At 40.5% G+C, this 16,388-nt stretch overlaps 1 pseudogene; it reads right to left on the reverse strand.

The window, feature by feature from the left end:
* Nucleotides 1-16,388, reverse strand: part of LOC149284665 (ral GTPase-activating protein subunit alpha-1-like) — a 58,035-nt pseudogene that overhangs the window by 32,813 nt on the left and 8,834 nt on the right.

The raw sequence follows: 16,388 nt of genomic DNA on the forward strand, positions 1-16,388 counted from the left end.
GTGTGAACAAAAATACTTAATCCCTCCATTTAGATTTAGTTCGAGGCCACAAGCCTACAAAATTAAATATATTCATTCAAAAAGGAACGAGGGCAATACTGAACAACCAAGCAAACTGATTGATCTCGGGCCAAGACACGGTCGCCAGGACATTGCACTCACCTTAGGGAGAGGGGTATTAGTATAGAAAGCAGAGCTGCTGGAAAGGTAAGGAGGGGGGGGGGTAACTTTCAGAGAGGATACACATCAGCCACAAGGAAGCCGCATGCAAAGATCCCAGAGAGGGTGTCAAGGAGGAATAGGTGAGGGATAAGCAGCAAGGCCTCCCCATAGAAGCTTCAGATTGCTGGCAGCTGGGTTTGTTTTTTCGGTTGCAATACAAAGCCAAACAGGTGCTGGGTCTCTGCGTGCACCCTGGGAACACATCCAGAGCCGGGGATCTCACCTGCTGCCTTCCTTCCAAAATAGCCCAAAACATGACCGTACAGGTCCCTCAGAGGAGCCTCGGCTGCCATCCTTTGCTGCTTCTGCACGGAAACGCTGGCCTTAGGTTTTGAGAGAGCATGGACAACAGTTTTATACACGCCGCCTAACGAGGCATGAGAAGACGCCCTCTCCTGACTACTAGATCTCGGCCGTGTGCGGCCGCACTCCTTCTGCAACGGAGAGGGCGCGAAAGATACCGTGTGATCGCTGCCTGGTTGGCCGACTCCCGACGCTATCCTAACTGCACCAATGGCTGCGTATGCAGTCGACTTCCCGGGATCTACCGCCATGGAGGAGCTAGAGCTCAAGCCACTTATTTTCCGCAACCTGGCCCTCCAAGGGGCATCTTTGTTCTCTGCGGAGTTGCAGAAAAGTACGGCTTCAGTAGCTGGTCGGAAAGTGACCTGCACGCTGCTGCGTTTCCGCCGCATGGCTTTGGCCTTGTGCGTTACCGACTCGCACAAATTCTTTATGGTGGGTCCGTGCTCGCTGCCAGGAGACTGTTGGGAAGTTCGACAGTCCGAAGCTCCATCTTCCTCCTCTGCATATTGTCTACATAGCGCTCTCTTTCGTTCTCCTTGGTCCAGACCTCCTTTATCGCTTTCAGCGTCCTCGTCAGCTTGAATTCTCACATGGACATCCCTTGTTTTGCCTCCCTTTCTCAACCCCCCAGCTCTTTTAGTTGTACACCCCTCTCCCCTTACACCGTTATCACTGTATTCAGAAGACATTGCGTTTATGTGCCCGTCTGAGTTAAATTCTACTCTACAAGACGTCTCTGCCCGCTCAGGATGCTCATCCTTGCATTCACTCTGGCCAGATCTCACCTTGCTTTTCTCCTCGCCTCCTCCTAGCATTTCTTGTTCCTTCAGATACTCTCGCAAACGAGGCAAGAGATCTGAACCCTCTAATTCCTCGTACCAGCCCTGTTCCATTGCTGCATCTTCTAATCCAGCTGAGCCAGCTAACTGGCAAAGATGGTCATAAATGCTGCCGTCGACTTGGGTTAGGGAGGTTTCCTGGCATTGCGTGTTAGAACATTGGGGTTCCGAAGCCCGAGGGGAAGGATGATCTGGAACGAGCACCGCACCTTTGGCTTTTTCGGATGAGAACGTGCCCAGGATATCAGAGGTGCTGCTGCTGCGCGGCAAAGCCGGCGTCTCCTCGTTGACTGCTCCAAACGTCTCGCTGGGGGTCTCCTCGCTCTGTGAATAGTGCCTTACACGAGGAGTGCGCGGAAGCGCAGGGGTGTCCTCCATATCTGCCGGACAAAAAAAGAAAACACACAAGTGAAAACAAAGGTTGTTGTATTTTTTTAAAAAGAGACAGGTCAAAGAAGCCATACCTCAGGGTATTTTAAGGATAACGTGCAAAAAAATTAAGACGTTGGGCCCAAGCCTTGTAGCCGTGTAGAAAGAAGGGATATTCTCAGGAATTAGAAAAATGTTTTCACGTGACTATTCACAAAGCGAATAAAACTCAAGTGATCTGCTGCTATCCAAAGGAAAGGAGGAGTCCCTATTTGCTCAGTTTAAGAGAAATTATCACCATTTTAAACACAACTGCCACAGAAGACGGTCCTTAAACAGCCAACGGGCTATAAGAAGAAATTTCGGTAACAAATTGTTTCTTTTTTTGATATTGTTGTAGTTGACACAAAGTAAAAACACTCGGTAAAGAGAAGCAAAGTTATATTAGATAACATACGCTATCGTTCAAAAGTTTGGGGTCACTTAGAAGTGTCGTTTTTGAAAGAAAAGCAAAATTTGTCCGTTAATTAAACACGAAATGGATCAGAAATCCAGAGTAGGGGTTGATGTTGTAAATGTCTATTGTTGCTGGAAAAGGCTGATTTTTAATGGAACGGTAGTGTATATCCAAAATTTGGGACAGAGTTATTCTGCAGTGATATGTGCTTGTGATAATTCCCCTTTAACAGTATTTTCTCACCTATTTTGAATGCTCACAGGCTTCTCTATACACAGAGAGCGTTAGGTACGCTTATCATGTAAGAATACACCAAAGGGACATGGGTTAATAACCAGGGCTAGAAGGATTTGCAATTAGCAGTATGCATAGGTTCATACAAAATCATCCACATGCATACGGCAGGCAGAATGGGGTCAAACCAAAAGAAAACACAATGCTTTTGCTCAAAGAAAGTTAAAAGTAACCTAAACAGGGTGAGTGTGCGGGCATCAAGCATGGGAAATAATCTCTATAGAAGACGCGTGTAACTTCCCGTAAAAGTAAAGGTTAGTTTGGTTGGTCCTCCGTCATATCACCACGTGGCATCACATGCAAACGAATATCAAATGCCGTAGGTTATTTGTATCATCGCGACGATTACAAAACCCGGATTCTATTGATCTATACCAATGCCAGTCCTCGTGGGCCTGAAACGGGCAAGTAACTAAGATTCCAAATTTTTTTTATTAATATAATAAATAACCAGGCATATTTATAAAGCCAGCTTACTACATAGTACCTACATAGAGGAATTTGGATATAAGAGTAATGTAGGAACCATATGTTAGACAGTTCTGGCAAAAATGCCAATTTTGGCACAAGGGTTGATTATATACAACCCCACGGTAAATACATGCCACTTTCATAGTATGAGGAGTTCATGGCCACGCCACATTCACGAAACAGGCACGGTGGGTACACGCAGAACAGATGAGTTGACTTGAATAAACCTCATTGTCTTATTTTGTGGCCAACAAACCCAGTGACAAGTTACTTTAACAAGAGGTAAGAAGTCGGAAAGGGTAAAATGGACTTGGTTAGAATACGGTGACCGGCGTTTCATCCTATATTAGAAGCTTCCTCAACAAGAACAGATTAATCTCATTCTACAGCAAGCTTAAAAAAAAAAAAAAAAAAAGGGGGGGGTTTCTTAAATTTTGCATTTATAGCGACAGAGGGTTAGTCAATTTAATCTAACTGTTAAAATCAATAATTTACACACACACACACACACATTTACAACAGGTATTCTCAAACCTTTTAGTAATTTTTTACTATTTTATTTTTAAATCAATATATTTTATATGGCCAAAAAAATGTTTCATGAATATTCTATTTTATTTCAAACATACACTAAATGAATGGTCAAATTGAGAATTGAAAAAATTCCATTCATTTAATGTATGTTTGAAATAAAATAGAATATTCATGAAAATTTAATTGTAGCTTGGCTAACAGCTACCTTTGAAGTTGCCATACATGCTGCACAGTTGTAAGACCAAGAAATCTAAGCTTTATGAGCTCTGCCTTTAACAAGAGGGCATGGAGAGTGTTCCAAGTCTTTACATTTTATTTGTGTTTAATTAGTACTACGGCACCCCTGCAGATTCACAGAAAAAAACATTTACACATTCACAGCTAGGGTTCACTTATATACGAGGTCCTAAGAAATATAGGAGTTTTTCTTTAATTAAAGACAATTAAAAATATAATAAATATAAAAAAAAAACAAGAAAAAAAAAAAATTAAAAGACTACTTCTGAGACTGAACTAATTTTAGTTTTCCCAAAGTAGCCATAAATAAGTTTGAGAATTCCTGAATTTAAGCAGTTTTGTCGTAGAGAGATGACGTGCAGAGAGAGAAGTAAATTCGGCCAACTACACGCTACCCCTCCGGATCAGCAAGCATCCGGCAAAGATAAAAACCGTTCTCTGTACATTAGAAGGGCTGCGGACAGCGAAATGGGAACGCAGACAGAGTGCCACTACCTGACAGCTCGTCGGAAAGCAGAGTGAGAACAATATCAGGCAGAAGGGGTTTGGAGGGATGGATCAGGACAGGTGCACTTTTAGCGCTGCGGATAGAGGCGGATGGCAGGGCACTGTCCCCAATGGATCGGCTCCTCATGGCTTTGAAAAGAGAAAGAAAGACAGAGAAAAAGGGGAGAAGGAGAGATCGGGAAGAAAAGGGGACCGGAAAGAAAAGTGACCAATGAGAGAGCTGCAAAAAACACAGAAAGCAGGTAGAAACGTCTAAACACTAATAATGATCATTTAAGAAAAAAAAAATGGGGACGCAGAAGATAAAATTGGGTGGATTTGCGCTTCTAAGAAGAGGCACTCAAATAAAATAAGATAAGGGAACTAATAAAAACACAAAGGAGAAAGGACAAATGCGACAATAAAACAAACAGAACACATACAGTAATAACTACAATTATGCAGAGAAGACACATAGAAGCAGAGAGTATCCACCTAATTCTAATAGTACAGAGAGAAGTGAGGAAAGTGAAGTGATTGTTAAATCATGACGACGATTTAACAAGACACAGCTGGGAAATTTTGAGGGGGATCAGAACAAAATACGCCGTTGTGACTTATGCGCAGTGATTGCATTTGTGTAAGAAAACACTCGGTTAATCATCGCTTCAATAAAACTAAGATTGGAAACCTCAGATTTAAATCACATGTAATGAAACGGCAACAGCTCAGAGACAAACTTTTTCATGGCAACTGCAATTTTTTGACAATTTTTTTTTTTTTTTTTTTTATGATTTTGATAACCTGAAAGGAAACAAAAAAAAAAACCCAGATGACTTTATAAATGTATTTTTGTCATGTTTTCTGTCCACAAGTGTTTTAAAAAAAGGTTGTGATCAGCAGGGTGTGAAATTTGTAATACGCCCAAGATATAAAAAAAAAGTGTCAGCATATCTGGCAATAGGACGGGCAGAGAAGATTTACATTTAAGGATCTACATATTAAATGAACAGAGAATGTGTCGGTCCCATACAACCCGATAGCAATATGTTTTTGTAACCGGATATAATACAGCCAACCGAGAATCTGGAAGGCAAAGGGAAGCTAAAATGTTTTTTCTATGTAACCACTGATTTATAACTATATATTAGAACTATCACTGAAGGCATGCATTATTAATTAGGATTTTGTCCCTTTCAGGATTGAAAGGAATTTAGAATATTGTAGATTAAAACATCATTCTAAATTTACTGGAATAGGGATCTGTTGTGACCTTACTACATAAACAGAACAGTTTACTGCAATTCATCATGACTGTTCATTTGAATTATTTAAACAACAAAAAAACACAATGTACTTTACCAGTAAAATGTGTCTGGTAACATACCAATGGTTTTCTGGCGCACAATGCTCCGGGCTTTCTCGGTGCCTGGAGACCCTGTGGTGGTGGCGCTGCGTTGGCGCATTGGAGCTTGCCCAGGTTGCTCTCTGCTCCATCCTCGGGAGAATGACTTGTCTACAGATACCTTCTGGAAATCAGGTCCAGACCCTGCACACAGAACCAGATCACATAACAAGAATTAAGGACTTGCAATACCTCAACTGTGCAGTCTCATGAACGGCTCTACAAAGAATCCCCATAGTTATCTGCACTAAACAATTTATGGGTTAGACCTTTGCCCTTGTGTTTCTTCTGTTTTTGCTCGCTCATCTTGTCCAAAGGCAACTCATTCAAATCAAGGTGGTAGACATTTTTGGCCAAAACTTTAGTGAGAGTTTCCATGGTGTGGGCCCACTCTGTGGCCTGTTCTTCCCAGTAGGTCAACGAGGACATCACTGCCAGTAAGTCATCCCACAGCTCCCGAGAAACACTAACATGTAGACTTGACTTGATCCAGGCCACAATCAGCGTCTAAACAATTTAGAGGACAAAAAATAAATAAATAAATAAAGAAGTTCTCCAAAACAAACTACATATTTATCACAACTTCTCTTCGACATCTGTACCATAACACTTTTTAGGAGGCAGTTTTGTATATTGCTCATTTTAACGTTATTGTTCATTTTGTATCCCCCACCTACTATAATAGAATTAAAGAATCCCAAAATTTAAGTATTTGCTCCTAAAATAAGGGGAGAACTTTAAGGTTATACATCTGTGCCTGCTATGGATGAAAGCAGCACTTGGCACAAGGGATGAATGTTGTACCTTCCGGCGTTACTTATGACGAAGCAGTAGCAATTAGACCAGGGGGCGTACAAAAAAAATAAATGTATCTTCATTCTCTTCTTCATCTTTATCACCTAAAATAAAGAACTTGCCTGAAACAAGGGCCCTGCCAGCCGTCCAGCCAATATCTGATTCTTTCTCCCTTGGTATTGAGCTAGAACTTGTGATGGTATCTTCAGCACAGACTCTGTGACCCGTAACATGACAAGCAACAGCTGCATCCTGCGGAGACGGCCAAGCGATATTAGGGGACCAAGAAAAGTCTGAATACAAGTGCTTGAAAATGGAAACAATTTGAAAAGTCTTGGTAGTATAGGCTAAGTTGTCATACCCAAGTTTAAAACGGAGGACTGACCCAATCCAGAAGAACCAGTAACATTAGAATAGGGATGAGATAACAGAGGTACAGGCTTTTTTGCTTAATATTTTAAGACATGTTTTGAGATGTTTACATATTAAGATACATAACATTTTAATAAAGAACTGTAAAACTTAGGATTTTGGAAAAGTGACATATCTACTTGTCACTGAAAGCTTTTCAAAGTGATCTTCGATTTTTAACTACAAAAAGGTAAGAGGCACCATTTAAAGTAGTAGTTTTTGTCAATGTTATTCAAAAACTAGATAATCTTATAAAAGAAAGCCCAACACATTAAATGCAAAGTGCCAAAGTCATGCACTAACCTTGACTTCTTAGTCACATGCAAACATTGATTAGCCCTGGCAACTAGCACTGTAATTATGGTAGCGAGGAAACATCTATTACCATAATAGCGATTCATTATCTTGGCTAACCTACAAATATTAGCAAGGAATGGGTATTTCATTTAAAAATTATATATAAAATATGCACATGTTGGTATTTTTAGGTTAATATTTTAAATACGTATGAAAAATGGAATTACCAGGTCGTCTTATCCATGGAGACTTGCACCACCATGTAACGATAAATATTCAAAACCCTTTTGCACATATCCGTATGTTCGTTCAACAGAATTGTATTCTCATTGGCTGGTTCAAGCAAGATTATGCTTGCTGCATTTACAATAAAGACCTGTTTCAAGAAATGTTTATTTTTAAAAAGTTAGTAATTCGGGCTTTTCGATGCAATTAAAAAAATGTCGCAATTGATAAAGCTGGGCTTACGCCTTTACCTGATAAATTGCCTGGGACCCTGCCCGGACTTCTTTTTCAGCGGTCTCTGTTTCTGAAAGTTTTCTAACGGTTTCCTTTTTGCTCCAGCTGGGGGTCCTTATGTGTCCAGTAGAGACAGTTATGTTCTCCTATAGTAAACAAGCAAGAACAAAAAAAGGATACGAAATTCGAGAACAAAAAAAAAAACCAGTATGTTTTAGGAAGGGACCAACAAGCTTACAATTAAAATAATTAAAGGAACGTCCCTTTAATATATGTGATATATTGCAAAATATCTGCCGACATTGTAACTGGCATGATTCTAGTAACATACCATTAATTTAAGAGAAAATAAAAATTTACTGAATTTCACATGCCATTTCATGGGCCAAACCGATGCAATCTCCTAACAAGATCCTTTTGGTGCAAATACCTCCAAGTGCAAAGACAAAAAGTCTATAAAGCACTGAAATGCTTACAATGCAGCGTGAAAAAAAACCATGAAATCTACAAAAGAGATAACATATTTGGTTAAAACAAATCGTCTCACATCTTCCCTGTCTTTTCCCTTTTCCAAGTTGCCATTAGACTCTTCCAGACGCTCGACGCACACCTCTCCGTCATCCGAATGGACAGCGTCTTCCGGCTCTTGCATGAAAAACGGCTTCTCTTTTTGTTTAATCCATTGTTCGAATACTTTTAAGACCTTGCGCATGGCAGCAGCCTCACAGACTGGTAGCAGGAAAGCCTACCCAGAAAAAAACCAAACTAATCAATAACTGTAATGGTGCATTCACGGCGTGGAGGAACACAACGTCCAAAGCTCCAATCCCGCATGAAACCAAAGATTATTCCGACATCGCTATCGTGCAGCATTGAGGAAGTAATGTAGTGCGGACTACACAAATATCAATGGGAACATACTCACCTGACGAAAGATTTCAACGAGAAAGTTGACGTTTCTGCGCTTGCTTGAGAAGAACCTGCGAATGATCTCGTAGTCTGTAACGTGCTCCTCGGCGATGCTGCAGAGACTGGACACGCTGGGTTCACGCTCGGTAAGGGTGCTGGTGTTGGAATGGGACTGTTCTGGTTCTTGCGTCCGCTCCGTGCTCTCGCTTCTACTTTCTTCCTGGGCAGCAAAGTTGGCAGCAGCTCTCTGTAGAGCAAGATAAGTAAAATATTCAGAATTAAGAAAAAAGCAAAGGACAAAACTGTAAGCCACCTCAAACTCAAGCCCCGTGTTACCCTGCCGAAGGAAAAAAAAAATCATTTTACGGGTAGCAGTTTTGGCTGAAACTGCACTTTCAAAAATCACAGCTTTTAAGATAACTAAATTCTTTAAAACTACTACTAATTTTCATTTTTCAATTGGTGACATTGTCTTGGAGTTATTTAGTTTAAATGTCTTTTTAATGGAAACCGAGATCTGTGTCTCAGAGTGCCAGGGCCACCAGTATCTCAAACTGCCCCCTCCCCTCCTTAGCCCACCTATAAAAGGCTTTATGAGACAAGCGACGACAATCAGCAAAATAGAAGAAAGATAACTTAAACTGGGAGCGATAATCGTGCAGATCCTGAGAAAAGGATTTTCACTCAGTCTATTGGGTTTCTAACACACATTTGGAGCGTAAAAATGTAGATTTTGGGAAAAGTGAAAATGCGCTTTATGTATCCCAGTATACAATCTTGCCATTGTAAAATTAACCTCAAGTACAGATAATAAATCCATTGTACCTGGAAACACATCCTCACCGCACTGATACAAACACTTAACGCATTTTAAAAACACGCAATAAACATCCAATGCCAAACCAAAATGATTTACATTTTTGGTTCTGTAGATCAAAGAACGAGATTTCTACATCTTAATTATACCGACAATGACACATCCTTTTGTCACCAGCGTGGATCTGCGGTAACCTAGTTCGCTCAGTTTGGGGATCTTTAAGACTCTTTCCGTCCTTTATAAGGAGGAAGCAGATCTACGGACAGGGTCTCCAGCAGATTCTCATGGAGTGGATATTCAAAATCGGGGACGAAAACGGTCAAGAATCTAACGGTAGCGACTATGAACCTATGAAAATGCAAACCAAAAACATCAAGACTGGGGATGACGATGGTTTGTTCATCATAGTATTCAATAATATAAAGCTGCTCTTAGGATATCACTACAATGGACACCAGGAACGTTAATGAAGTGTCCTTCCAAGAACAGAATGTCTGCTTGGGAACCCAAATCCCTCTCGTCTCTCTTTCCCAGTAACGTCATCTGTTATACTCTACCAGTCGTGCCACAAACCAGAAATGCCCCTCTGGCCAGCTGGAGTTTTGAATTGGATATCGTATGAATCAGAAAAAGCAACACAGCCTTTGGATTGGTGGTGACCCAGTTGCCGTCATAAAAGGCTATTCTGGTTAGTCAGGTTTAGCAGCCATTAACAATACCTGTATGTTCTTTGGCACATTCTCCCCTTCGGTCCCAGGAATGTGAGGACCGGAGTGAGGCTTGGGTTCGAGCCAAAAGGACACCAGCCACTTAATGACGATCACACGGGCATTAAGAAAGGGCTCTTTGGTGCAATAATGAGCCTCGTTGCTCTCTGCATCTCTCCGGATGAGCACGTAGTGAGGTTTTGGTCTCATCTGTGGGATCTCTGTGACATAATTATACAAATATTAGAAAAATATACATAATTACAATAATGCAACCAGATACCGATGCTCACACGTACTACTGATTAACACAAACTATAATATATATATATATATCCAATTTGACTTGGCAGGACGTAATTTTCTTTCTACCCCATGTAGTTAAATCTGGTTCTCTCTACTGCAAGCACGCGGTAACTATGGGCTTACCAAGGGCAGGGTTGTATAGGCTGCTTTCTCTGCTCATCGCAGGGAAAATATAAGGCATGTAATATTTCTTAAAGTTAGAAAACAAGAAGGCAAAGCCATTTTCTTCTTTCGCCTTGTTGCGCCATTCCAAACTTCGGACCTGTGCAAGTACAAAGCGTGGGAACAATCCAACGTTATAATTCAACTGATCATTTCTGAAAATTTAGCAGGCATGCGATACGAAAGGCAGCTTAAACATTCATTCCTAAGCGCTTTTGCCAGTATTTGCACATGCATGAGGCTGTAAAAGAATAAATCCCTGCTTACGTACGGTGTAAACGTCTATACCTTTGTATCTGCATGCAGTTAATGCTATATGCCCCTTGGTAGACCTCGGTCTGTCGAGCTGTCGCTGAATTAGAATTTTGGCTTATTTTCTGCTTTCCATAGTCTGTGGGACCCAAGCAGCAAAACATGGGAATGTTACCTGTATCACCATGTATTTTAACAAGGCCTCCAAGAAATAACTAGTATGATCTTCCTGCACTTTGTCTCCAGACTGCGGTGGAACAAGCGGAGTGATTTCCTCAATCGAAACTTGGTCTTTAATATAAACAGATACAAGATCAGTCTATGTCGGACTGAGCGATTAAGACCGAGACATTCTATTGTTTACAACAGGCAGTATGAAAATGACTGGGAGGTGTTTGGGTTAATATAACAAAGCTAGAACATATAAATGGCCAACATACAGCTGGCCGAAGACATATTAAGCAAAAATTAAAAAAAAAAAAAAAAAAATTCAATATATTTTTAAACTTAATTTTAATTTGATACTAGTAACACAAATTGTGGTGGGAGTTCCGCTTTAAGGGGGCGTTGAATTTGAACCATTATTTTATAACTTGGTAGAAACACTAAAATTGGGTCAGATACCACACCACCTTGGGAATCCAGATGCTACAGATCACATGACCAAAAAGTTTGTAAAAGGTCTTACTTTCCTGAAGATTCAAAGGAAGGTTGATTAGATTATCTAAGGTGTAATGCCCATGATCAGAGACAGGAGTGGGGAATCCAGGGATGAGACAGGCGAATATACACAGCTGCTCCCAGCTACAGTTGTTCTGCAGAGCTTGAAGCCACAAGAGGAACAAGCGAAGTCCTTCAAGGCGGATCTGTAGAGCAAGACAGTAATCAGCAAGTAGGAATAATTTAAAAAAAATAAAAAAAATAAGGTTTCAAAAGCTCTGGTATTAGATTGCGTGTTTCATGGGATCACCGGACGGGATCTTGGGGGTTGCACAAACGCGTTTTGTGTGCCAAAGCCCACTAATTACTAGGAGGGCTCAAGATCTTCCTTATGGAGGGCAGCTTCAGAGATTCAGGACAAGTATATTTCAGTTCCTGAGTCTTGTTTTGTAGTTGCCCACCAAGCCACTCCAGTGACGATCCTAAACAAGAGGTTTTTTTAGCCATTAGATACTAGAAAAAATGGCCGCCTGTTGACTCAAATGAAAATAAACACAGATAACACTGCAAAAAGTCACCTCACCTATGCAGGTGCCTCTAGGGTATATTCGGTTTTTGTATTAACAGTAACAATAATTTAACCCCTTAACGTCCATTGCCGGGTCAGGCACGTCATGCAAAACGGTCACTTAACGACCTATGACGTGCCTGACACGTCATCAGACTTAAACAAGCTTAGAAAGTGATCAATGATCACTTTCTAAGCTTAAACGGTGTTGCTGTAATGCCTCGATGTCGAGGCATTCAGCAACACCGAGATCGGCATGATGGGCCATGTCTGGCCCCTCCCCGGGGCGTCAACAGCCGCCATACATTGTATGGCGGCGGACGCCCGTTTTAAAAGCGTTTAGGAGGCGATCAACGATCACCTCCTAAACTTCAATGGTGTCGCTGGAATGCCTCGATCAGGAGGCATCCAGCGACACCAAACACTTACCTCTTGATGGACTGTGACCGCTCCGGAGAGCGGTCACAGCCGCAGCTGCACGCAGTCTTCACCATCCGCAAGATGGCGGCGGTCCGGGAAAAAAATAATAAAGTTGAAAAAGTTCGCTAGACAGTCTCCTGACCTTCTAGAGAACTCTGGCTCCACTTGCTGGTTGAATACAGGTACTGCATTCAACCATACAAGTCAATGGAGGCCAGCTTTCTAATCACTATGTGATTAGTAAAATATTTAAAAAAAAAAGAAAAAAAAAAAAGAAGAAAAAAAGAAAAAGCTTAAAAAAAACATGGTAACATTTAAAAATTATTATGCTTTAGAGGAACTATCCAGTTCCAGCAAAATGTAAAAAAAAAGTCCAAAAAGAGTAAAATAAATAAAATAAAAAAATAAAGTTTATTATTATGAGCAAGTGCTAAAATTAGCGCTGTATCTTCCCAAAAATCCTGACGTGGAAAAATTTAAATAAAAGCATTTCAAATACCCAAGGGGTGTCTAATTTAAAAAAATGAATGGTTTGATGGGGTAAATTGGAGTGGCCGGGCTCAAAGATAGGGCATAGGCACAGACTGACCGAAATGGGGAAAAAAAAAAAAGCGCACTTCCAAAATGTGGCATTTTAACCTCAAACACCAGACAAACCCATACATGTGGGGTATGAATGAACTCGGGAGATGTTCCTGAACACATATTAGGGTGTTGTTTGATAGTGACGTATACCTGGAGCTATAAATTTATACCCAAAGTACAATTTGTGTGAAAAAAAAAATAAAAAAAAAAAATACTACCACAAAGTGTGGCAAAGGCTGGTGGTAGAATCTGATGCATGGAAAGGGTTAAATACTACCATTTTAAGTACCTTGGGGTGTCTAGTTTTCAAAAATATATGGTTTTATGAGGTAAATTGTAGTGGCCAGGCTCAAAGATAGGGCATAGGCACAGACTGACCAAAATAGGGGGAAAAAAGCGCACTTCCCAAATGTGGCCTTTTAACCCCAAACAGCAGTCAAACCCATGCATGGGTGGTATCACTGTACTCGAGAGATGTTATTGAACACATATTAGGGTGGTGTTTGATAGTGACGTATACCTGGAGCTATAAATGTATACCCAAAGTACAATTTGTGTAAAAAAAAATAACAAAAAAATACTAACACAAAGTGTGGCAAAGGCTGGTGGTAGAATCTTATGCATGGAAAGGGTTAAAATACTAGCATTTGAAATACCTTGGGGTGTCTAGTTTTCAAAAATATATGATTTGATGGGGTAAATTGCATTGGCCGGCTTCAAAGATACCCGAAATGGCACATGGGGGGAAGAATTACCAGATTTGGAAAAAAATGGTTTTGAAATAGCAAAACGCTACCTGTACTTAATGCTCCATAACATGCAGAAAAAAGCAAAAAAACATAAAAACATTGGGTATTTCTAAACTCAGGACAAATAGTAGAATATATTTAGTAGGTTTTTTCATTAGCTTTTTTGGATGAGTAAAAGATTTTTGGGGTAAAAGTCAGAAAATGTGGGTTTTTTTTTACATTTTTCATCATATTTTATTATTTTTTTTATGGGAAATTAGATAATATGATTAAAATCTGAAGAAAGCCCTTCTTGTCCTGAAAAAAACAACATATAATTTGTGTGGGTTCACTAAATGAGTGAAGAGAAAATTACATCTAAACACGAACACCGCAAAAGTATTAAAACAGCCTCGGTCCCAATGGTACAATAGGTAAAACACAGCCTGGTCCTTAAGGGGTTAAAGAAACACAAGAGTTAAGATATAAGCCATTACCTTTAAGGAGTTCCCCGTGTGAAGCAGTTTTTTCAGTATCAAGCCTTCATAGAGAAAGAAAAAAATAGGTACATTTGTATTATTGTTCAATTAAAGGGACAGATTAATGTCCCTATTGGCCCCACAACTGAAGGACACACATGAAAGTACCTCGTGAGTACATTAATATGCATTCTTCAAACACAATGACATCATTAAAGCTTGTACCTGAAGCAGCCAATCAGTGGCCAGTGAACTGACCTCCGCCGGCAGCGTTCGCCGAGCCATCGCTGGAGCCGACTGGAGGTAAGTGTATCACGTGCATTGAGATTTGACAGGGGTGGGAAAAGGGGTAAATCCCCCCCCAAGCGTTTGCAAGGGGCGCACCAGGAAAATTTAAAGGGACCTCACAGCTATCCTATGCATTAAAATCGCACATGATGGTCGGCGTTTACCCTTAACAATAAAAGATACCAATTAAGGCAGCCACATACCCCAGAATCACAAAATCTGTGGACCCGTCTCGTTCCTCAGTCTATTCTATGACAATACAATGTCTCAAAATAAAAGTCTTAAGCAGGCGCTGGTCCTTGCCATCCCACAAGCCATAGACAAGATAAACCTATTTTCTTTTACTCCTATTATATCCCCCAAAGTTATATTTCTTCTCAATCTAATCAAAAAGGTACGCAATTGAAAGCCTAACTGCATCTTCACCAGTTCTAGAGAGAAAAAGGCGTGTGTCGGAGGTCTCGGTCAGACACCGTCACGGTCTTTATTACAGGTCCTTGGCATCCTCCGTTTTATCTTGGTGATCATGAAAAATCCTTCAGGCAACAACTCATGCCAGAACGAAACGAGGCAGACCACCATCATATAACACAGCCAACACAATAACTGCGTATTCATATCTTACACAATTTAATCTGAGCTGCTCCGGAGAGATGTCGGGGTTATTATATAGAGAATAAACTCATTAATAACCGGAGGTCCCACCGGGATACAATAGGTTTGTTATGTCATTGACCCGGTCCTCCCAGTACTCTATGGTGGCCAAGTGTCTCTTATCTATTACCTTTTTGTTTTAGGCGATAAGGCACAACCTGATGTATTTAGAAAACGATAACCTGTGTCTTTTCTAGATCTGGATTCCCTCAAAGAGTTTAACCTGACAATGGTAGTCGCTTCACAAGAGAAACGATGGACCAAATCTGAAACATCTTGGGAGCAAAAATGAAACAGACATGTTATCTCCCAGCTTCAAGCACAGGCGTTGAACATTGTAATCGATCATCAATACCCTTAAGAAGCTTGTGAAGGAGTCAGGTAAAAAGACATAGGAGATTGTGCGCTATACCGTTTAAAAGGCTATACGACGATGATTGTTGGAAAATCCGAAGAGGGGAGACAAGGTGGTAGTCCGCGGAATCGTAAAATTACGATTTCCGTCTTTGGCTACTCAAGGGCAAAGGGGGAAAAAAGCCCATTACTGTATTATTGATCACCTATTCAGCCACTGGCATAGTAGGCAGGCATCCCGATAACTATAAGCAATAAGTCTGCATGGAAACTTAAACAGCTTTTTATCCTCTGTCTGTTTGTTCTTCCAGGAGTGGAAGGTCCAGTTATCTTGATGGCTATGGGGTACAGGGGAAGAACAAACCTCGTCCACGGACCAAAGGAAACCAGAAGTACACAGAAAAGTCATGGAACAGCCATGTAACGGGGGCAAATGTAATGTACAATGAGACTTTACATGTGTAAGTGTCCTGGAACTACATAGGACCCCATCTACTGCTTGTGACATAGTCAAGTGTGAAAAACATTACTTTCAATCCATATTCATAAACCAACCACCCATCATTATGAATATTTTGTTATACAAGACAAAAGAGATAAAAAGCATAAAAAATACACTCACTGATACTGTGATACTGCCATCGTTGATGGATTCTCTCAGGAAGGAGTTGCAAGATCTTCTAAAAAGGTAGAATAGAGATAAGAAGTTGTTAAAAACATGGAATTAACAGAGGAAAACACATTTTTCTTAAAATTAGAGACAAACATAATGCCTGGGGATTTCAGATTAGAAATTTATGTGAATAAATATTTTACATATTTTATCAGCCTTATCCGTCAAAACGTTAACTTGGAGAGAAGCAGCTCTAAAGCCCCCTGAAAATAATGGATAATAAAAAAAAAAATATAAAAATTTC

Source organism: Sceloporus occidentalis, unplaced genomic scaffold (genome assembly GCF_023333645.1).
Source record: "Sceloporus occidentalis isolate IW3139 unplaced genomic scaffold, rSceOcc1.0.p SCAF_89, whole genome shotgun sequence".
In the NCBI taxonomy this organism is placed as follows: domain Eukaryota; kingdom Metazoa; phylum Chordata; class Lepidosauria; order Squamata; family Phrynosomatidae; genus Sceloporus; species Sceloporus occidentalis.